At 43.7% G+C, this 23,837-nt stretch overlaps 1 protein-coding gene across 4 annotated transcripts in view; it reads left to right on the top strand.

Annotated features, from left to right (window-relative positions):
• zmiz1a (zinc finger, MIZ-type containing 1a) overlaps nucleotides 1–23,837 on the top strand; it is a 125,646-nt gene that overhangs the window by 21,409 nt on the left and 80,400 nt on the right. For 3 of the 4 annotated variants that reach the window (XM_037782711.1, XM_037782708.1, XM_037782712.1), the window contains exon 2: nucleotides 7,315–7,431. The exons of the other annotated variant lie outside the window; for it this stretch is intronic. The gene's annotated coding sequence lies outside the window, so the exon portion shown is untranslated. The remainder of the gene's footprint in view (nucleotides 1–7,314; nucleotides 7,432–23,837) is intronic. 4 annotated transcript variants of the gene reach the window in all.

Here is a 23,837-nt window from a genome sequence, read left to right as displayed (position 1 = left end):
CTCACAGATGTCATGCAAAGTATCTAAAAATGCTTTGTGATGATGCAGTATGTAAAGCAAGCGCATCACTGTGGGAGAGAACTGCCTGGAGGCTACGCAGGAGAGTTAAGCCATGATCACTGGAGTTACAGCACCCACAGTACAGGAAGCTGATAAGTCCTAAATAGTCAGGATGGGTCACATGCAGAGGACAGATCCTCCCTCAGGGAACTCAAACTTTTCTTTACTTGGCAAACACCACACTTTGTTTGTCACATTTTGATCCGAAAGATCACTTTAGCCCACACTGATGTAGATAGGCCTGACGATCTGTCTCAAAAGCTTTCTGTCCACGCCAGCACATACTAGCATACATTTCAGATTGTTTTCTGAAATACTTAAAGGAGTACTCAAGTGATTTAGTATTGGACTTTCACAAAGTTGGAAGGCCTGCAAGAGATACTTAAAAAAAATTCAGAATCAATGTCAATTAAATATACCTGTTATATAATATACCTTTTGTGATTGGCTATATTAAACATAAAATAAGCATCAAAAGAGTCCTGAAAGCAATATAAGACACAACCATATGTGCCATTTTTGGCTGGACCGCAGAGAGTCAGCCCTAACTGTGACAAAAGTCCCTGAGTGACTGACTGAGTGAGTGATGAAGTTACACGATCGGTCGGCCGAGTGTTGGAGTTTCCTCACTGGCCGTTGCTCTTTCAAAATAAAAAGGCGGGAAACAGTCCACAATGCAAATAAGCCCGTCCAGCACGACGCGTCCGGCTCACGAAACTTGAACCAAGATGTGAAACTAGGCGATCTAGTTCTAAAATGAAATGAGATTCAGCATTGGCATCGCCTATTTCTTCCTTCAAATGTTTTTTAGAAGTAGATTTTGGTGGATTGTTTAGACGGAATAAGTTTACAAACAGGCCGCCATGTTGTTTCCTGTTTGAAATGGCGAGCAGAAAACCAGGGACCAATCACATGCATTTCATGATAGGGTACGTCACCGCTTGAACAGCCAGTTGAGTGGAGCAGTGCATCCCCTAGCGTCCTCGCCGGACCTGGTGGACATGTACCGCTGTATTTAACATACAACATACAACAACATGACCACTGATTATTTGTGTAACAATTTAGTCCCAAATTCACAGACTGACCGTACACGGTCCAGCCGTATACTCGGTTTTGACTGAGTCTTGTTTTGAAAGCATTATGAAAGCCCTGCCACTTTTCTATCCATGTGATAAAAAGTTTTCAGAAAACACAGATTTGCTCCCCCACACTAAAACACAAGGTCATGATGTTTTTAATTAAACATTTTAAAGCATTTTGGAAGTGATCTGTTGTGAAGCTAGCTCTGCGTGAATGAAACAGAAGTGTGTTGGTGTCAGTGTGGGTTAAAGCACAAGACATCCATAGAAAACACTGAAGAAAATTATATATCAACAAAGTCATGATATTGTAGGCTAATATCACTCAGCTAATTCTTTGAACTGTGTTGTGTGTATTTTACCCTCTAAACCCGACCATTAAACCTCAACGTGACAGCATATCCAACATTATAAAAGGCAGGGCTGGGCCAGAGATGAACTGTGTGATTTACAGCCTTTGTCGGGTCGCACAGGTGAGAGTCCTTTCTTTACCTCCCTCTGTTTTTGTCCCGTCCAACAGGTGTGTTTTCTCTCTCGGGTCTGATTCCTCTCCACCACCCGCCAGCTTAGCTAGCCAGGACAGGCCTTCTTCCACTCCAAAACCATGATTGCATTCTTGAGCTATTCCACCCCCTCCTTCAGAACAAGAGCCCTCCGCATCGCTCTCTCCCTTTCAAGTAGAGGCTGCCGGCCGCGTTTCCCCTTTGAAGATGTAATCTTGGAAAACACAGAGACATCTCCGGGATTATCTTAAATGTCTTCAGTATGTCAACAGCCTAGCCCTGTTGCCGTTAAGGTTGTTGAGCAGCGCTGGCTCTTTAAAGGGTCGGCCGTGATGACAGCCAAGGAAAATGCCTCATCGCAGAGGTAATCACAGGGTCAACTCCGCCGACTCCATTCAGGGCCAAACTCCCACTGTTCAAACTGGATGATAACAGACACAATGAAATGATGTATTTCCCCATGTGGCACGGCTGTGTTTACAATTGGAGGTAATAGCAGGCAGCGGAGCGCTCAATAACAGATGGTGCTGGTAGGTGAGGTTCAGTTATGTCATGACATTTTCCCCCAAATGTTATGAAAATGCGAACGCCGCAACATCATAACTAAGCACACACAATAAGATGAGAAGCATCACTGAGCAGTCACAAGAGGGAGAGTTACTATACAGCAAATTAGAGGCACGTAAGTGGGCGCTCCTTGAAAAGGATCTTGACTTTGTAATCGTATCAGATGTTATCGGGAGGAGATTTTAGGAAGGGTAAGTGCTTGGAAACTAAATCAGAGAGAAGCTGCCTAGGGAACACGTTGTTATCATAATTACCTGCTGAGCGATGACTGCAGAACCGGTGTTGATGTTGACGCCGAGCCGCCCTCTTCTCTCTCCGACAGGGCTGTCTTGTGTGGGCTGCTGCCTGCTTCGACATCTCTTTGTGCTCTGTTCTACGAGTGTTTTCTTTCTCTTTTTTTTTTTTTCCTCTTTTCAGCCAGGAACACACACTGCAGGCCAAAAAACGCAAATATTGTTTTGGTGAGATCTGGCTCGGAGATCCGGGACGGACTTGCGTCAGAGTGTACGTGCGGGCGCTGGCAGGCCTCTGGGGTTGCTCCCGGGAGCCGAGGCGAACCGGAGACCCCGTCTTCTCTGTTTCAAACAACAACCTGCTCCTGCCGGCGCACCGGGGCCAGCCTGTGTGGGTTTTTTATTACAAATGATCTGTTTGAATGAAATGCGGCCTCCTTCGCTGTTGGCATTTAAACGGGAGGAAATAACAGATGATGATATCAGAGCGGGAGAGAGTGAAGGAGAGGAGGGGAGACCACTCGAGGAGGAGAAACACTTGACCTGTTTGTTTTGGGAAAATGGTATTCCTCTGCTAATTTCCTCCTGATAAGTATCTGACAGCTCATAGTAAAGTGTTTTATCTTGGCTAGAGGGAAATGGCTTCTCTCACTCACAGCGCCAATCGATTTCAGAGACTCTGCTGCTTTAAATTGCATTCTCTGGTCTTTAGAGTTCTTCTATTTGCATAGAGGTAATCAATTACATATATTAGCTTACCGCTTTTAGCTTAACATGGTCTTTCTCCCTTCCTTCCCTCCCTCCTGCTCGCTTTCTCCTTCCCTCTCCAGACGCTGCTGCAAATTCTCGCACTTCTCCCTCTTCCACCTAACATCATTGACTGCTGTTTGCCATGTTGGGGGGCATTGATTTTTACTGCTCTGCCTCTCTCTCTGGTTTAACAGTTGATGAGTTGTGTTAAGACGCCCAGGGACAGCCCTGCCTGTTTTAAGGAGATGAGGTTGGCTTTTATAGCTCCTCTGCTTCCTCAGCCTTGGATGATAAGGTGTGTGTGTATGTGTGAGTGAGTGTCTTGTCTGTATGAGTTGAGCAGCCGCTCGAGACTAGGATTCCCCCCAGGAAGCTAAAGTAAACGTCGTGGTGTTAAGGGCTTTTAACAGGGAAACTTGGGCTTTGTCATCTCCCAGCATTTGAATCACTTTAAAGGCTTTGCGCAGAAAATTGGTTTATCTCAGTCAATGAACAGCCACATCATCAGATACGATTACCAGGATTGAAGTGTTAAGAGAGTAATACCAAGCACGATTATGACACACAGGAGACGTGTGGCTCGAGTGGAGAGTTGACACAGAGTTTAGATTCAATGGTGACAGGAGTTTGTAGTCTCTAAGAGGCACCTATAACCCCCCGCAACCCCCTCACACACACACACACACACACACACACACACTCAGAAGTCATGGATACAGACACAAACCTCATTTAACACGATTAGTTTCTTTGAGGATTTTACCGCAGCCTCTTATATCCGGGATGAAAGAGTTCACACTTCTGACAGGAGGAGAAAAAAAAAAAAAAAAAAAGTCTGGAGTCTGCAGAAGCTCGTACGAAGCACTCAGCCTTTCACTGCAATATTCACCACATTATTAAGGAACACATTGCTTTGTGCTGTGTTGCTCTCAACACCATCTGTAGTGTGCCGCTCAAGTGGTAGCAATTTTCGTGTAGTCTCGTGTCTCTCGTGCCGTATTACAAGCGGAACCCGATTGCAGATCTCCGCTCGATGTTCTAGTGCATTTAGTTTCCCGTAAACGTTTGCATTCTTCGGTGATTGCTCCCCGGCAGTTTCCGATGTGCAGAAATGCACTGCCATCTCAGTATTTAGCTCTCTCTCTCTCTCTCTCTCTTGCACTCTTTGGCTTTAGTGCCCGATGTCATTTCAGAGTATGAGAAAACCTATTTGCCCAGTTTTGCTCTTAAACTTTAGAAGCCAGTCCTCTGCTGTAATAAAACTGTTGTTTTTACTGACCTTAAGGCAGCTAAACATCCCTCTCTGGTTACTAAATGATGAGAAAAAGATGTAATAGAACGAATAAAATCATGAAAATCAGCTTTAATATAATAAATTCATCTTCAGAACTTAATGTATGGCCAACTTAACAATGTGATATTATAATCTTTCTCTTAAACCCATAACCTTTACACACTCGCTGCACAGACGTTTTTAAGAGGGTCCATCGGTGCGTGTTATAGCTGGGTAATATCAACCTAATAGGCTTACCTGTCAGCGCTGTACGGGACGTAGACCCTGTAAATCACATTTGTCTGCGACACCTGCTCGCCTCCCTGCGTATTTATGGGTTTCTCCTCCGCCCTGTCCTCTTCTTTTTGGCCCCAGTCCAAAATCAACCCCCTCTTCCCACAGTATGTTCTTCAGTATGCTCCTCTCTTCTCGTGGATTGAATGAACGAGCAGGTGTTAAGATGTATGGGGGGCCCCGTTCCATCCGTATGCCCCTCCTGTTTAAACCATCCATGTATTGTTCTTAAAATCAATAGGAGATGTTTTAGATTTAGTCTTGAGTATAATCATTTTCGGCACTTTTTTGGCAACTTTCATATTTTAGTCCATGTTTCTTTTTTCATTTTAATCATTAAGTGTCAACACTTTAATTTCATCGTAACTTCAGTAAACTCCTGCCATGTGGAAATCCACTTAGAGTGACGTATTATTATCTTGATTTTGATCAAACATGTCAGTTTTCAAAAGATAAACTGCACCCAAGGTGTAGACAGACATGGAAACAATTAACTTGTTGTTGTAGTTCCTTCCAGTATTACCAGCGTAAAATCTCTTCTACTCCCCCGTATTGTTATGTAAATGTAACTGTGTCCCACTGGCCAAAAGTTCTTCGAATCTGATTAGAAGTGCCAAGAACTGCTGTACCTCTTGGAAAATGGCCACGAGGGCAGCCTGAAGCAGAGGAAGCTCGTTTGTACCAGTGGTAGAGATTGTAAGTGCTGAAACAATGGAAGAGAAAAGAGAGTGGTGTGTCTTCCTAGGGGCACTGTCTCTGCCAGAAGACGTTAAGATAAAGACTGAAATAAATGAACTTGTTAGTCACTCTTTCTGTCGTTTGCATTTTCATCTCATGTTTTTCCTGTCAGGAGTAATGTAAAGAAATTACAGATATTCATTTCATCTGAAATGAAAGTTCTTAAATGATAGTTCACAGTAGATATTTGATAATAGATTGTTTTTATTTTTGTATACATCAATATGACTTTTTTATCTGAAAATAGTGCAAATGCTGGTGTCTTTCATATTAGTGTGAATGTGCCTGTTGCAAAGAGAGTGTCGTATTATGGGTTGTTTGTAGCCTTAGTGTTGCTAGGTAAGCGACTTTGTACCGGTCAGTTTACAGTGTTTCTGTTAGAGTTAGTTAGCCACATAGTAAAAAGAGGAAGTAGGGAAAGAGGAAAATAAATTCATAAGGAAGGAAATTCTTGATTGCAACAGTAGATGGGTCAGAAAAGGAGATGACGAGCCCAAAAGGAGAGTTAAAAAAAAGGCTAACGTCCGCTAACGGTCACAGAAAAATCATTGTGTTTCTTCATTTTTCACTCTATAAAGTTGTTGTGGTGAACGTATACGTCCTATATTCACTATACTCTCTCTTTTATCTCTGTTTTTGGTCTCCACCAACTTCTGAGAAGAATATCTGGCTCTTTAGCTGCTAAATATGTTCCTCCTCTAAAGTGACCCCTACATGTAGTTATTTGACCCATTTATTACTATATAACACATTTTAAATGTATTTTCATATATTCTAAATGTGACAATACACTTCAAGTATGTTGAATGTGAAATTTTAAATGTTTCTTATCCTAAAACAAGACAGGGAATAGAGTCTGCATCCACACTAGAGGCTGTGTGAGGGCTTTGAGCTAAATACTAACATCAGCAGGCTGACCTCACAGGGACAATGCTAACATACTGATCCAGTATATTGACCTGGTTCACCATCTCAGTTAAGCCTGTTTAGAAATATGTGTTTGCTTGTTAGCACCGAACACAAAGTACAGCTGAGCTCGGTGGAAATGCTGTTAGTTTTATAGGTATTTGGTCATTTTATAGGTATGGAACGAATGTAATTTTTGACCACTAATGGCACTAGAATAGCTAAAAAAAAAAGTCTTGCAAAGGGAAGGGAGAGAGAAAGGACAGGGGTTTTACTAGTTTTAAAATCGAGGTTACGTAATATGCAGGCTAATGTGGTATTTCATCACAGTTTTCCTAATGAAACTTAACACCTATTGAATTGAAGTGCATGGCAGATGTCTAGAGACAGAATGGCAATGTGCTAGTAGGCTAATCCCAAAACCTGTGTATGTGTGTTCTGGGCGTATGCTGGATTTGTATCAGCCTGTAAAGGGTGCAGCGAAGCAGTGAGGAGAGACTAAGAGAGGTGTATTAAGGCAGTGAATCTAGCCACTGTGTGTGTAATGGACTCAGGATGAGGGCTGACCAAGCGCCAGGCTGCTGATAACCTTTAGGAAGGACATTGTTCCTGTGCAGTGGGGGGTGGGGTCGCATAGGGGGGTGGGGGGGATATACAGGACTGCTGCAGTATACAGGCACGGCACTGTGATAGGTGGTGCAGTTGTTCATTGGTTCATTGGCTCTCCGGCAGGGTTAGGAGGTAGAGTAAATGGGGCAGTATAGCAAACTCCCTCATGGCTTCCTGCATACATTTTTCAACACCAGGGTGTATTTCTCTGTGATACATTTGTCCTCCGTCTGAACCAGCTTCTCCCTGGCATTCCATTAAAAGAAATTTAACAGCCTTTTCTTCTGTCTTCCCCTCAGATCACCGCTTAAGGAGGGGTCAGTGAAGGACCGTGCGTGAGGAATACATGAAGGGCAGGGTGGGGGAGGGGGCGGCCAACCACAGCGGCAGTACCACCGAGGTCAGAGTTCGCGCAGGTAAACAGATTTTTCTTTTAATCCACAGCTCGGCGATTCTGCACGCTCTTCGGTTTAGTCCTGGCTTTTTTTTTTTTTTTTTTTTTATCCGACACGGAGCAGACTTGGCACGCAATGGCGAAGTGAGGGAGTAATGTGGCTGGTTTTGATTGGACCCTCCTGGGCTGGCGGCCGGGGAGGAACTGGGAACCGAGCAGTCTGCAGCTGCTGTTTATGAGGAGCTGTGCAGGATCTCGTTTGGCTCGGCCTAAAAAACCCAGCCAGTCCCCGCCGAGAAGCCTGTGGCCAGTGTCAATACTTGGAGAATAGCACAAAACCATGGTGCTATGATTCAAGAACCATTTGTTTCCAAAAAACTTACATTTTTCTCTTTTTCACAGTGGGCAGACACAGGACTGGGGAATAAGGAAAATGATTCATGTGTTAACGCCAGTTTCTAGTGACAAAAAGCGAATTCAAATGTAGATTTAGCACATTTCTAGACTATGACTGTCAACTCAAACTTTTCTAACTCCAATCTCAAGCTTAAATTATCTAAATCTTTTCTGGCTTTTAGTTGGTTCTTTGTAGCTATTTAAGTGGCCTATTATAATAGTAATTTGATATTGAATTGAATATTATCAGCACTGCACTATCCCAGCGAAATGTGATACTTTGAGGAGTTCAAATTTAAACGTCAAGTGCATGTTCACTTCAAATTTTTCTCATGGCCCTAAACCAGATTTTCATTTTTAAAGTAGTTCCATAGTGGAGCAAAACTCCTGCCACCTAGCTCCAGTTTTACTCTCTCCTCCTGTATTCTTTGCTACCAGGGATTAAGGAGGATTGCGGGTGGGGGTTTTTGTAGGGTGGGTGGGGGCAGATCCAGGAAGCAAATAAATAAATAAATAAATAAATAAATAAAGTGCTTGTTAATCTTCCATAGTGCGGTGTGTGTGTGTGTGTGAACCCTGAGCAATGGCACCGCCCGGGGAACATCTGCCTCGCACACACAAACACACATGTGCACGTATATGACAGACAGATACTGTACACACGCACATGCGCGACTAGCAGGGATCAGCCAAAGCGATAAGCACACGGACGTCAGAGCACAGAAAAGCGACAGGTTTAACACACATACGCTCCCAAATACACGTGCGCCGAACCATCGGCAGAGTGACAAGTAGCGCACAGCGAAAAAGAAAGAGCGACGTTGCCAGCCGACAGCACAGAGCTGCAGAATGTTGACAGCACACATGAAAGTATAGGAAGACAAGTTTTGCCGCTGTGGTACTGCATTTCAGCTCGCCCGGCATCCAACTAACTCGTATCTGTTCTCTTTTTCTCCTTCTCTCGCATTAACACATGCACAGCGCACCAACAGTTGATCAAACAACTGTGCAATTGAGGGAGAATTTGGCCAGACAGCCCGCCAGGATGAGTAATGTACAGAGCTCCTCTGGCTTAATGTGTTTAGAAAGCCTATCATCGCTGCAAACATGTTACAGACTGTTGCAGTTTACAGAGGAGTATTTTCCCCCTGCAGCTTTAATTGGATGCATTTTTAATGTTAGCGCCACATAGTGTGACCACTGTTGACACTGAACACTGTGGCTGTTTGTGAGGCGACGGGGTTGAGATTGAGGAGAGAGGAAGTGTATGTGTGTGTTTGTGTGTGAGTGTGTGTACCAGTTGGGTGGATTCCTTCAGTATGTTGTGTCCACACTGAAGGTGAAATGTTCAGTTCTGCATTAAAGGGTCACGGTTTAGTTGCGGAGCCTACGTACATAGCTGTTTGTAGCTACGCTGTAGTTGACGTGCACCTCCTCAAAAATGTACACTTTGGGGAATGTCAGCTTGGGCTGCTAGTGTGTGTGTTTTTCTCCTACAAGTTTTCAATGCTGGCAGAAATTGCTGAGAGTGAAAGTTCAGTAAAAGCTCAGTAATCTGCCTAACAAAGCCATCTCCAATGCAAGCCCTCTATTGACTGCGATCACTCCTCTACATCACAGCGAATAAACTAGGGATGCTGCGACAATTTATTATTTTAATAATACATAGAAATTCACTAAATGTATATCTATATATTTATTTGTTACATTTAGTTTTACAAGTTATGAAAGCAATGTTTAAGTCAAGCCTGATATTGCCTTACAAATAGAAGAATGATCCTGATCACTTTCACAAAGTGAGGTATACAGCTTATTAATTTAACACTGGTATTAGATTGGTACTCGGTATCAGCCGATACCCAAAACCCAGGTATCGCTATCGGTATCGGGAATGAAAAGTCAGATCGGTGCATCCTTAGAATAAACGTGACATAAAAACGGCGATTGCACAGAATAGTCTCCTAATCAGTCATGAGAGCCTTCCAACAGTCGCTCTGTATCACAAAGTAAATGAAAGAATAGAAACGACAGTTGCTGCGGCCAATATTAAGCACGATACAACCTGATCATGTACAATTATACATCTGTCTAGTACTGTGGTGGGGCTATCAATGTGGGAAATCCGACTCCAAACTACATATCAAAAACTACGATGTGGGTATATACAGCTGGCAGTTCTTACACCCAAAATGGTCTCCAGAGTAGATAAATATAAATTTCCAGCCGCGTGTTGTAGTGTGAACGGGGAAACCAATGACCTAAACCCTGCCCAGACGCAATCAGGTGCTGAGGAGAAGGTTAAGAGAATAATAATATGTTGCTTGTAAACCACTCTCTCATCATTCGATTTTGAATTTTGCCGATCACTCGATACTGACGTTGTATCGGCGCGTATCGTTTGCTCATGTAAAGAGCGTTTTCAAAACGAGTGACGTAGTGGACGAGTGTGAGTGTGAGGCTCTTTTGGCGTGTTGTCTGTGCCTCTCGCCACATGGCATTCCTAGATAAAGCGAAGGATGTCAGCGCTCTTAGGGATTAGCTCACTCCAAGGGAATTAGCATCCCATTCCCAGCCTTCTTTTTCATTCTTGACTGTTTCTTTCCCTCCATTTTTGTTCGTTCCTCCTCTCTTTCCAGCTTTTTTTCTTCTCAAGATTTAAGTTTTTCTGAGGTAAACGTGTTCATGTGATGGATAGAAGGGCATGAGCTCCTGTGTCTTTCTGTGTATATAGATGTCACACTGTATGTCGGGTGAGAGACATAGACGAACATATAATGATAGACAATATGAGTCTACTCAAGACTCTCGTTCTCTAAGGAGTATCGCTCCGTAGAGAACGAGAGTCTTGAGGTGCCGCAGCTTAGGAGACTGTGATGATATTCAAAAGACAGGAATGTGTGTATTTTTATCCTCGCCGGTGATACTCATTGTGGTTATCGTCTTAACGGCCCATTTTTCGCATACACAAGCTGGCCTTTTTTTGGATCGTGTGCTGCAAGAGGCATCTCACAAACAAGCAGAGGTATAAAGTGGTGAGAGTGGGAGGATGAGAGAGAACATTGTCTTCTCTTTTCCAGCTCAGGGACAGAGCAGAACAGGTTGTGTGAGGATACTTGCTATCCTTAACAACGTCTAACACCGCCTCAGGGCCATCTCTACTTCTCTGATGCAGCTGAGAGTTGTGTTGTTAAGAGGAGTCGGAATATTCGCAACACATTCCTCAGCGTCAGATGGCATTCCTGGTACACTATAATTACCGGAGTAACAGTTTTACTTGGGCATGTTTAGACATAATTAATGCAATTACTTAGATTAATGTCTGAAAATGATTTCCTTTTAATAGACTTTTTTTCTCCTTGACACAATTATGACTCATTAAACCTAATAAGGAATATACCTACATGGATTTAGTGTGCAACCAAAATATATCAGGACGCATCAGGGCGTTAACCTCACTTTGTTCTCTCGCTTTTTCTCTTTGTGTCAAGGCATATTCCGGTTTTGTACATACAACTTGGGTGCAGTGTGTCCATCTCTTATATAATAGTAGAGATCGAATTCTGTACTGCTGAGATCTAGGCGACATTGCTAAAAAGAATCAGATGGGGCAGGAAACAGGAGGGATCAGGTGATCATACAGGTTGTAAACAACCCCTCAGGCTAACCAAACTTGTTTGGAACATTGAACAAAGGCAGAGAAAAGGTTACATTTTACCATAGGCTGTATATAAGAAGTTGACGTAGTCACCACGGCGTCACCCATTGGTTTGTGGACTGCTGTTTTGAAGCATCGAGTTCGACATTCTGGCAATCGCTATCTTGATTTTTGGCCATCAACATCAGACAACATCAACAGAATTCTGGTTCAACTTTGATTTTTTTTCTTTCTGTGCAATGAGAGATATCAATATTTTATATTACCAATATTTCGGTTGCACTGCCCAGTCTGACTTACTTTAGTGATTTCGTCATGTTCCCAGATCTCAGCAATTACTAATGGGAGTACAAAGTTATCATGATCAATAGAAATGTTGGCCCAAACTAACAAAATCAGACCCAATAAACCAGAATTTTCCTTTAAACGTCTCCAAATGTTGATGTAATCTGAAATGACATCACTCCGGTAGGCCGCCATCTTTTTGCACCAGTCGGCCCATGATGTTATCCATCACTGGGTCTCTCTGTCTGCCGTCGTCAATTACCCAGAGGAAAACAACATTAGAGGCCTGAATGGGACACGGAGCCGTGGCAGGCCTGACACGGCTGTGTTATATGATTACACAACCTGTTGGCTGTCCGCCTGTCAAGTGTCTCCCGGCCCTGATGAATGGCTGTAATATGCTACGCATCGCAACACGCCACGCCACACACTCATTAATGGCTTCTCATAATGCCGGGGACGTTCCTCCAATGCGGCGGCAGCGTTCACAGAGAGAGAGAGAGAGAGAGAGAGGGAGCGCGATGGAGGTGGCAGTTGTAGAGTGCGAGTGAGAAATGGCGTTCATGAGTGCTCCAACCTTGTTTCCGTGTCGCCATTCAAGGCAGTAAACAAAAGAAACATGGTGTCCTCATTTGAATAATTTCACAAATGGTGGTGGCAAGGCGCCAGCGTCGCACTCGCACGTAGCTCTTGAGTGAGTGAGTGAATGAAGGGGTAACAGAAATGGGATGAGAACACAAAGCAAAAGGGAGATGTAAGAATTATTATTTTTAAAAGTGCGATGCATATGTTTCCCAATTAGATGCATACTCGTCCATCTGTGGCCTATTTGCATAGATTATCAGAAATGTGTGCAATGCGGCAGTGCACGCCAGTGTGTGGGAACATTACAATAGGGATGCTTGAAGAAAAGGAGATTGAATCGGTCGTCTGTCGGATGCCATCTGAAGCTCAGCTGATTGCTCTTTCTCTCAGTGAATTAGGAGACACGCTACCCAAGATCTTCCAAACTACTCGACTCTCAGTATAACAAACAGATTTGATTCTCATAGTGACACTGCTCTCTTCGAATTAAATGGGTGAAAATAGTTCTGAATGAGCTATTTTCTAAAGGAGTCCACGGGGTAGATGCTCTGTACAAGCGGCTTTGTGGCAACAAAGTAGTTTTTCACAAAGTGTACTGGCCACGGAGAGGTTATCTAAAACCTACATGACCCCTAAGCCACATTAGTTGGTGGTATTTATGGCTCTGTCAGACTTTTAGTGTGCGGTGCCTACTGGGAAGCATCCGCCACATTGATAAGCACATTCTTTCTCGATTTGACACGTCAGTGCTCAATATATATATATATATATACTGCACCTCAGCTTTGTCTTGTCATATATTTTTTTGTTGTCTCACATTAAAGCCAGTGCTTTGATAGAAACAGACACAGGCGTCTGATTTTCAATTTCACCTCGCTCAGATGTGCCAGCATTTTCAGGCCGGATGCCGTGGAGGGAAAAGTATACTGAACAGTGCTGCACCTGCAGTGTGTGTTGTGGATATGTGAGAGGAAGAGACTTTATATTCCTCTATCTGTGTGCCTGTGTTAGCAGTGTATGAGTTCTCTCTCGCAGCTTGAGTTTCTCAGTTTGAAATGCAACACCTGCAGATGTGTCTTGTAAACTGCAGCCCCCAGCTTCTCTCCCATTCAGAGGGGACCACTGAAACAAAGCAATTAAAGTAGCTCTCTACATGGGGCGACGATATGGAGCGTGGGTGTGCCTGCCTGGGAATGAGTGTGTGAGTGATATTCTATTGTTTTAACCAGGGTCTCTGGTTAAAACAAATTGCATGCCGGTGCCTGTGTCCTGGAAGATTTCATTGTCCCGGACAAATGGGAGAAATACCGGTTAAATATGATCTGTTTGTTGAACTCAAAAACTTCAGACTGTATCTCAGACTCATCGTCATTGTCATTAGACCTGCTTGGTTTAGACCTGCTTGGTTTCGCTGTTAGCCGTTATGGTGGTTAGGCAGGCTACGGCATTCAATCCGAGTGTGCGCTTTATCAGAGTGAAGCAACAATGAAACAAATGTAATATAGGCTAGCCTATAGCCTACGACTACTTTGAAAACCTGATTTTCAAAGTAGGTTCTGGGGATCCTCAGGGGTCCTTGAGGGGGTTCCGCGCATATTTGCCAACCTTAAGACCTTAAAATAGGGAGGGTTACAAAAGTAAAGCTGGGGGTTGGGGGTCCTTCCCACAGAAAAAAAATAGTTTCAGAGACTTTGTTTCCTGCATTTTGGTGACTTTAAAAGAATGAAAATAACAAAATAATAAGTACACTGGAACAGCATTTTTATGTTAAACTTTTAATTTTACCTTAACTTCTCAGGAAAGAAAACTGAATAATTTGCCCCTCTGGCATAAACTTGGGTGAATCTCTGACATAAACTAATATTCATCAGTTTTATAATTTTTTTTTCATTTCTTTCAGTTAGCTCTCTCCATTTGTCTCCCCGTCTCTCACTCACTGAAGGCCCTTTCAGACACAACGTGCGACGGCACCACTGCACTCTTGTGTTGCGCCACGACGGCTTTCCGCTACGTCGAGCAAAGGCCAACTATGGGCGCTGCACGCTGCGGTGTGCGTTGAACCCAGCGGCGAGGGGCAGCTCAAACGTGAGCTCAAACTGCACTGTGTCGCGAGTATAGACTGCTCTCTTCCGCTGGGAAACTACATTTGGTGTAGCTCTATTGTTGTCCGGGTGGAAACAGTAGAGCTTATAGAAAAAAAAAAATGTGCGAAAATTTGCCTTAAGTTGGGAGAAATACGGGAGAATTGTGACCCCGTTAGGAAACCTGACGAGGGCAATGAAAAAAGGGAGTCACCCGGGAAAATCGGGAGCGTTGGCAAGTATGGTTCCAGGGGTTCCCCAGCACAAAGGGGAATTGTTTATTTTCACTATAATCCCATCCATAAGTTACTCAGTGACAGAATGTATGACTACTTTGGTCATGGGTTTCATGCACTTTCTGTAATATAACATCTAAAAGCAAAAATTACATCAAATGGGGATCCGTGGTCTAATATGTATCAGTTTAGGGGTCCTTGACGTGAAAAAGTTTGGAAACCACTGGCCTACACATTCATAAAAAAATTAAGATTATTTTTTTTAAATTGAAGGATATGTGGAAATTTAATTTTAGCCTATTGTAATACAATTCAATTTAGAGGGAATTATTCTCAACAGATTTTCCCAGATAATGGAAAGCCTGGTTTTAATACCAGACTCTTTAAACTGATCAGCAGAGAGATATAAATTATATTCCAGCAGGAAAGAGGACAGCTCTGCGCCAATCACAACGTTAGCTGCTCTGTCATATTCATGGTCTGTTTAAATATGGAGGTCAGAGGTCACCGTCAACCTGTTGACACGGAGCAGATTTACGCATCATGCAAACACACAGGCAGCCGCAGCCCGGTTTTTGGCGCAGCGCGTTATAGCAGTGGTTTCTTGTTGCTGCTGATCTTTGGGTCCTTCCAGCTCCAGATACCAGAGCCTGAGCTATTCTCCGCTCCGCTCCCTGACCCTCCTAATTGAGAACGGCTGTAGGCTGAGAAAGAGAGAGCTGTACAGACAGAGAGAGAGAGAGAGAGAGAGAGAGAACAGATTCTTGTGTGGAAGAAAGAAAGAACAAAAGAAGGAGTAAATGAAAGGGGCAGAGGGCTAGACCTGTGCAGGCCAACGCTGATCAAGTGGAGGGTGGCTGTGTGCTCAACAGTTGGCCTCATGAAAGCTGAACCTCCTCCTCTCTGGCCTCAAGCCAAGCAGAGCCAAGCACTATGTCCTAAATGTAGGTGTAGCTTTTCAGAATAGTATATTATAGCTATAAGAAAGGGAAAAAAACGGGGAAACACTGTTTCAGAGTGCAGAGCGTTGCATAAAGGGAATCAAACCAGAGGGGTGGGAAGAGGAGCGGTAAGCTCAGTGACAGCTGCATGCATGTCGTAGTGGGTGACGGTCTGTCCGTCTGTCAGAGCAGATATTTCTGTCTGTTTAGTGCTGCCTTACTGGCTGCCAGAGACACTCCTCATGTCATCGCTGGGTGCCTGCTGTCACTGGCTAAAAAGGAGAGAGGGAGTGGAGTGTGTGTTTGCATGGGTGTGTGAGAGAGAGAGAGAGAGAGAGTGACAGAGAGAAACTCGAGCAGCTGTCTTGAAAGCTCCTCTACTCTGTCAGTACATCTTGAATCTGCTTTCCCCTGGTATCTCCCCGGTAAGACAGGATTTCAGTCAGTTGTTTGGTCCACCTTTAAGTCCACCGTTCTGCAGTTAAAGGACACTTTGGGGAAATTTAGTGTCCCAGCCGGAACATATACAAGAAGTCTTCCAGTCCTTATGCCGTACAGGCATTGAGCACAGAATGACTGCATCAGGGAACACTTTGTTATTTTACAAGATGTGCTCTCTTTTATTATTTAACTTATTTGCTGCTATCTGCCCATTTGCACTATTGTATACTGTATGTTTGTATGTTTTTAATGGTGAAGTTGTGTTATGTGTATTGTATATACCTTTGCTATAGGCCTACTTGGGAGAAGCCAAACAGAGATTTCCACTGAGGTGGACAATAAAGTTGATCTAAATCAGTTTATCTGTTAAAGAGGACCTATTATGCTTTTATGCTTTTTCCCTTTCCTTTAGTGTGTTATATAGTTTTTTTTTTGCGTGTAAAAGTCTGCAAAGTTACAAAGCCCAAAGTCCACGCCAAAGGGAGTTACTCTCCTGAACTGCCTGAAACGCCTTGCTTCAAGTCTTGCCTTTTCTTCCGTAACATGGTGATGTCACCAAGTAACACATTTGAATAATACCTGCCTAGCAGCTAGTTTGGCACGCCCTCAAACAAAGTTAGTTAGAGCGGAGCTGGAGCAGAGTCTGAAGAGTTTGGTTTAGGTTGACCAATCACAACAGAGTTGGCCAGCTGACCAGAACGGACTGGGCTTTTCGGGGGGTCAAACGGAGCGTTTTAGACAGAGGGTGAAAAGACGTGCTGCAACACAGAAAAATAAAGCAGTTTTTTTTTCTTTTTCTTTTTCTTTTTTTACACATACAGCACGTAAACATCTTCCAGTAGAAATCCAAAATACAAGTATGCTCCTGAAAATGAGCGTAATAGGTCCTCTTTAACTGATGAGTTCATAGCACATACATAAATACATCTGCCGTCGTTGTTCAACCTAACATTCAAAGGCGGTTATTTGAAGGTGTACTGTAAATGAGGGTGAATATAAGAAATCATCCCCTCAGTTATGTGTTCCAGCTGTCTTTCTCAATGCAGAGCGTCAAGCGTGGAATTTTCATTGTGCCCCGTACCGCTTAATAGAGTCAGCATTGGCACCGATAAATGGTCTTAAACGAAGCACTAAAAGGTTTTTGTTGTTGAACCAGTTTAAGGAGTATGTCCTTGGCCCTATTGGATTCTGTTGTAAAGCTCCTGCCGGCGGAGGTGGTGAATACAGTGTTATGCAGTAGAGGCTGTTTATTAGTTACCAGAATGTAGCTTGGGCATACACACAGTGTTGATTGACCAAAGAAATTCTTAGTCGACTAACACTCATACGATGTTGTCAGTCGATTAGTTGATTTAATCGGCATATCTGTAAAAGTTTCTCAACAAAAAGCACCACTTTAAATCTTGTGTTTACCAGAGAACTGCTCATAAGTTTCTTAGAAATAAGTTGGCAAGAAAAAAACATAAAAAAACGACTAATTGACAAAAGAAATGTTAGTCGACTAAGACCAAAACGACGGATTAGTCGAGTAACAAACTAAGAAAGGGGCAGCTCTAGTCAGTGACTGGCATTATTTCATAAAACTTGCAGCAGCTGTAATGAATAGACACGGTGCTAGGCGGCTGAGTCTGTCAGTTTTGTGTAGGAGTTACAAATTACATGAAATACTAAATAAAAATAGCATACTGTTTTAAACTTCCTGGGTCAACTGAATGGGAGTGTGGGTGGCACAGTTAGACAGTGTGGAGCTGAAATTCACTGTGTGCTGTGTTTGCTCTCCCAAAATAGTTCCAAAACTAGCCCGGCTAGTCTGTCAAGTGTATATTAAGGATATTTAATGTTTCATAGTTTGTGAATTTGCAAGAGTGAATAACAAATACCACTGACAGCCGTTGACTAAAAGGTTTGACCTCTTATTTTTTGATAATACTAGTTGTAATGGCTGCTTTAACATTGCATTTAGCGTACTGAGGAGAGAAAGTAACAGCATGATTTCTGTGCCTGCGCTTTCATTCTCCGAACAATGGACCAATCTGTTGAAAACATCATGTATTCCTTCAAAATCATGGGTTTCTGTTTCTTACTAATATGGTGTATTTTTTGCCTTAAGTGCTGGCCATTGACTGTTTGATTGCAATCATCTGTTGTTGGAGTGCCGTCTCCTGATTACAAACACGTGTTTTTCGCCAACCGAGATGGTGTGGAGTGAGGTAATGGAATATTTATTTTTCTCTATATTTAAGAGCGTTAGTAAGGCACTGGGCTGCACGGTGGCTCCGTGGTTATCACGAAGGTTGAGGGTTTGCACCCACAATGTGGATTGCACCCAAAACTGTGAGGTTTTCTCGTTCTCCGGGTGTCAGCGTGTGTTTTCTCTGGGTGCTCTTCTTTTCATGCAGCTTAGGTGAACTGGGGAATTACCTTAATGTGTGAATATGTGTAACCCTGAAGGGGATAAGTGGGTATGTAAAACAGTTTAGACGTCACTTCTGATTTAAAGTTCCTCAGATATCTCAACTTTTCTTGACCTCTCTTGGACTGTTTCATGGGATCTCTCAACAAGATACTTGTATGACTTAAGGAATCTAGGAAGCAGGGGCCACTTAATTCTCCAATTGTAATTCCCAGGCTGGAAAACCCCAGATTTTAGCAGTGGTATGAGCTTTCACAGTGACGTTGCCTATAATTTTGTGGCAGCCGTGACAACATTAGCCCGACTTTAGATTCTGTACTGTCAGTGTTAGCCTCCTCTGGCCCCTCCGGTGCCCTGACAGCCCTGTAACCACACACCGGTGTTTATGTTCTTTAGGTTAACACGGTTATCTCTGTACGTAACCTGAGCCCTCAACCTACATGGGCACTTGGCATACGTATGTGTGTGGTTGCGTGTGTGTGATCTTGCAGCTGCAGGACCCGTCTCCTTTCCCCGCGTCTCTCTCTCCAGAAAGAGCTGCAGGGACTTGCCAGTATTTTCATTCCCTCTGGAGGCATTTCCGCACGCTAACAAAGCCCGGCCTGCGTGATGAAACGGAGAGGAAGCAGCTTTTGTGAAGGGAGCAGCCGATTTCGTTGTGTGTTTTTGTGTTGGTGTGTGTGTGTGTGTGTGTGTGTGTGCACTGCTGACCCCGGCTAACAGTTAGTTCCATGCAAATTTACTTTTGAGCCTGCAATTCAGGTTGCTCCAGGCTCTTGTTTGACGAGCCTACTGTAGCACGAGAACAAGCCTACTCTCTATGCCATTCAGCAGACAAAGTTGCCTCTTGTTTGCCTCTAATTAACTGACATAATACTTAACTTGTTGGATTGGTTAGTGTTTTTTTTTTTTTTTACAGGGCTTGTTAAACACTGTTCTTTCACAGCCTTCACTTCCTCTGCAGCCATTGCCAAAAGAAAAGTGTGCTGCTGTAGCCCAGGTCACAATGGAAGGGACTGAATCAAACCAATAATGGAAGAAAAACTGTCTCCTTCTTTACATTTCAGTAGAACATTCATGTCTGGAGTAAATAAATAACACATTTAAATGAGAGACATTCATGTTCACCTCCACTGATTTTTGGGTTCGGTGTCTGAGCGTCAGTTTTTCTCTTTGCTGTCCGATACTATTTGTTAAAAGTGGGGCTTTCAATTGATTTAAATATTTAATCACAATTAATTGCATGATTGTCCATAGTTAATCACACGTTTTTATCTGCTCAATTTGTACCTAAAAGGGAGATTTTTCAGCTATTTAATACTCTTATCAACATGGGAGTGGGCAAATATGCTGCTTTATGCAAATGTATGTATATATTTATGGTTGGAAGTCAATTAACAACACAAAACAATGACAAATATTGTCCAGAAACCCTCACAGGTATTGCATTTAGCATAACAAATATGCTCAAATCATAACATGGCAAACTGCAGCCCAACAGGCAACAACAGCTGTCAGTGTGCTGACTTGACCATGACTTTCCCCTGAACTGCCTAACTGCATGTGATTATCATAAAGTGGGCATGTCTGTAAAGGGGAGACTCGTGGGTATCCATAGAACCCATTACCCGTGCGGCTGTGGCTCAGAAGGTAGAGGAGGTTGTGCACCAATCGGAAGGTCGGTAGTTCGATCCCCAGCTGCTCCGGGTCACATGTTGATGTGTCCTTGAGCAAGACACTTGACCCTTAATTGCTTCCGAAGGCGTAGCCATCGGTGTGTGAATGAGTATTTAGATGAGATCCTGTTTGGCAAAGTTGGCTCCTTAGGATTAATGGCTGAGATTGATGTGAAGTGCCTGGCAATGACTTGTTGTGAAGTGAATGCAAAGGAACGGGGGACGGAGAATACAACATCTAGTGGCTGAATGTTATCAATAGCACCTTTTTAAGTTGGTGGTTTCCTGAAATAGCTGAGGCCGAAGCTCACACGAAACATTTTTTGCTGTCTCACTTGAGGTCATGACACAGCTACCGAAAATCACAAGTGTTTTTTTTTTTTTTTTTCCTAAATGGGAGCAAAAGCAAAGCAACTGCAGGGTCTGGCAACCGCAGTGTCGCAGAAGCTGAGATTTTTCTTTTGGGGATGTCTACAGAGTCAGCGTCCTGTGGGTTGTTAGCCAGGGCCCTGTGACACACGCTCATGCCCATAAACAGGGATTTGGCCCTCTGGAGAAAATAACCTTGATAATTACTGGGTGCATATGGACCTGCCCACAGCGGGAGGGGGGAGGGAGCAGGAGAAGGAGGAGGAGGAGGAGACGGGGGTTGACTGAGAAAGAGAAGGAGAGGGAGAGGGCCACATCCGCTGGTGCATTCCTCCATGCTGTGTCATACTGGCGCTGAGTTTCCCCTCAGTTTGCGCAGAGAGATTTCCACGAGGCGGAGAGGGGAAAAGGGCTCCTGACGCAACGCTCGGGGCTGTGGACACTGACATTTAAAGTTTAACAAGGCAACAAGCCGCACTTCCATAGACTCCCCACGGTAACGAAAAAAGACAACAAAAGTGTTTAAAGAGTAAACATAAGAGGACTGCTAGACAATGGCCAAAAAATCGGAGACATATGGAGGTGGGGATACATGAAGGAGAAGACAGCCCGGTGACCTAACTGTTGATGCGCTCATAGATTTTCGACTCGCCTCTCCCACTCTTTCTCTCTCTCCCGCTACATCACGTGGTTTCTCTGGTCTGGCTGTATTGGCACCATTACAGCAGCCGGAGCTGAATGTCTGTGGTTGGCTCGTCGCCCGTCTGCTTGCCTGTCATTCAGCTGGTTAAAGAGGCCTTGTTGAACCGCTGCACTGTGCCCGGCTACTACGGGGCCATTCATGCCTGTAACGGCAGAAACAGCCAAGTCCTGTCATCAGCGCTAGCTAGCGCATACCAATTTACTACTAGAAAATGACAGGGGCATTTTGCTTGGTAAGCACAGTTTCGCCCCGGAGCAACCTCGTAACCTCGTTGGAAGTTTGGATTACATTTCAGAGAATGAGAAGCTCCTCTCTTAACAGCGTCTTTTTAGACAAACACAGCGGCTCACGTCTCAAATATGTTTCTCTGTTGCATGTACGCCCGCCGCCTACATGGAGTGTAAAGTGAAATAGACTGATCCGCTCCCAGAGGAATCGTACGACAACAGCACAAAACAACAAAACAGATCCTTTGTGCTGTTTCGGATGCTGGGAATTTCAAACGGAGGACTTGAAAATACAGTTTGTCACTCTGAGAGAGTTTTTTTTCTCCCCTTTGCTTGTCAGTTGCTCGGTGTGCCTCTCGGCTAATGGCAACTCATCCTGTCACAGATGACCCGAGCCTCACCGAAACGTTCTCCGTCCTCTTTTTCAGTCCCAGTGTGACACACAGAGCGAGGACATGCATGAGAGCCATGACTTCATCCTGCACTCTCTCATCCTCCCTTCCCTCTCTTGTACATTTTGTTTGTCCTCCCCCCCCCTACCCCTCGCTCAGTGTCTGCAGTCCTAACATCTTCCCGCTATGATTAGCTTTAGTGTTTTCTCCCCAGCCAGTGTAATGTCTAGAGCCTCCTGTGTCCTTGGAAAGCAGCCTAATAAGCTCAGACACACACCGCTGTCTCTGCGCTCCACAGGCCTATTCTCCAGTGTCACCCAGCACACACTGAGGTAAACAAAGACTGCCACACACACACACACACTCTCCTAGTGTGCTAATAGACCAGCACACCAGCCCCGCTGAGGGCAGCGTCGACGCTAGCTTTGCTAACGTTGACCTTCCGCGTGCCAATCACAACAAATCTGCTCCTCCATTTGAATATGGGGAGGAGAACAGTGTAAATTGAAAGCAGAAATCCCCCTGGTGTGAGACAAGATGAGTCTCTGAATAAATTATTCAGATGGCAGCCTCTTTCCTGCAGGATTCTCGCCTTCTGCTACGTTTAATGGCATCTGTGATGATGCCCATTGGAGATTAATCCAGATGTAAGACGTTTGTGTGTGTGTGTGTGTGTGTTTCTGTGTGTGTGTGTGTGTGTGTGTGTGTGGCCTGCTCACCCCTCTTCTCATGCATCCCGTTGTCGTGTCGTATGATGGGGAAACAAAGCCTCAACAGGGGAATTTATGTCTTCTCCGGAGAGGGCTGTAAATAAACAACTAGTGAATCAATGCCTCCATTTGTTTTTCTCTGATAATTCCGCCTGTGTCGTGAGGCGGTGTGACAGTGTTTTGCAAGCCGGCGCGGCTCTCAGCAGCCATATTTCCTCTCAGTGAGAGTGGGAAAACATGCCACCCCGGCCTCATGTTTCATTACCGGGGATCAGTAAATTACTGTGTGCTTTTTTTTTATTATTATTTCACTCACTGCAGCTTATTTAGCACCATGATGTAGCGTTTGTATGAGTGGGAAATGATACCGGCATTAGATATTGTGCTCTAGAGCTACTCAGTCAACTAAAGATACACAGGCATAGAAATTACCAGGTGCAGTTGAATGGGGAAATCCACAGTGGGACCTGTGGTGAATGTGATTCAGTCTATGGAAGGATCATTGATTCGCTGCAGAAAGGATGACCTTCCCCGACACAAGCGCTTACAAATGGCTGAATATGAAATATAGTGTTCGTGAATACACTGTTTGCAGTATTTTTTATATTTTTATAATAAAAGTGTTTAAAAGTGTGTTTTTGAGCCAGTTTTTCTTATTAAGGACGTTACATTCGTAAAAGCTGTTAAAAGGCTCAGTCCACATTGGAATCAAACTTATTTTTAGGGCTGCAAATAACGATTAATTTCATTGTTGATTAATCTGTCGATTTTTTTCTCAATTAATCGATTAGTTGTTTGGTCTATAAAATGTCAGAAACTGTTTCCCAAAGTCCAAGATGACTTCTCATCTCAAAGATATTCAGTTTACTGTCATAGACGAGTAAAGAAACCAGAAAATATTCACATTTAAGAAGCTGGAATCAATTTTGACTTTTTTTTTCCTAAAAAATGACTCAACCCGATTAATCGATTATCAAAATAGTTAGCGACGCTGCAGCTCTACATATTTTTCGTTGCTTCTAGCCCTGCCGATATTTTGTTTTTGTTTTGTTTTGCTGGGTTTCAGCATATCTGTCTCTGACATTTCTGCCTCTACCCCAAAACAGTTATAGGTGACTGAAATGTTGTTGCAAAAGTGACATTTAAAACATTCAACCTTAACATCTCACTCTAGAAACTGTGTTTCTGTTACTCTGGGTAGTGCTTTGAACATGATTTTTTGTTTTGTGAACACCAAACCCGCTCTCACTCCCAATTTATCAAATACCTCCGCTTGGTCAGTGCCCCTCGGCATTGGATACTGACGTACGGAGGCGCC

Source organism: Sebastes umbrosus, chromosome 10 (genome assembly GCF_015220745.1).
Source record: "Sebastes umbrosus isolate fSebUmb1 chromosome 10, fSebUmb1.pri, whole genome shotgun sequence".
NCBI classification, from domain to species: Eukaryota; Metazoa; Chordata; class Actinopteri; order Perciformes; family Sebastidae; genus Sebastes; species Sebastes umbrosus.
Note: the sequence above shows the minus strand (reverse complement) of the source record. Positions and strands in the feature narration are given on the sequence as shown.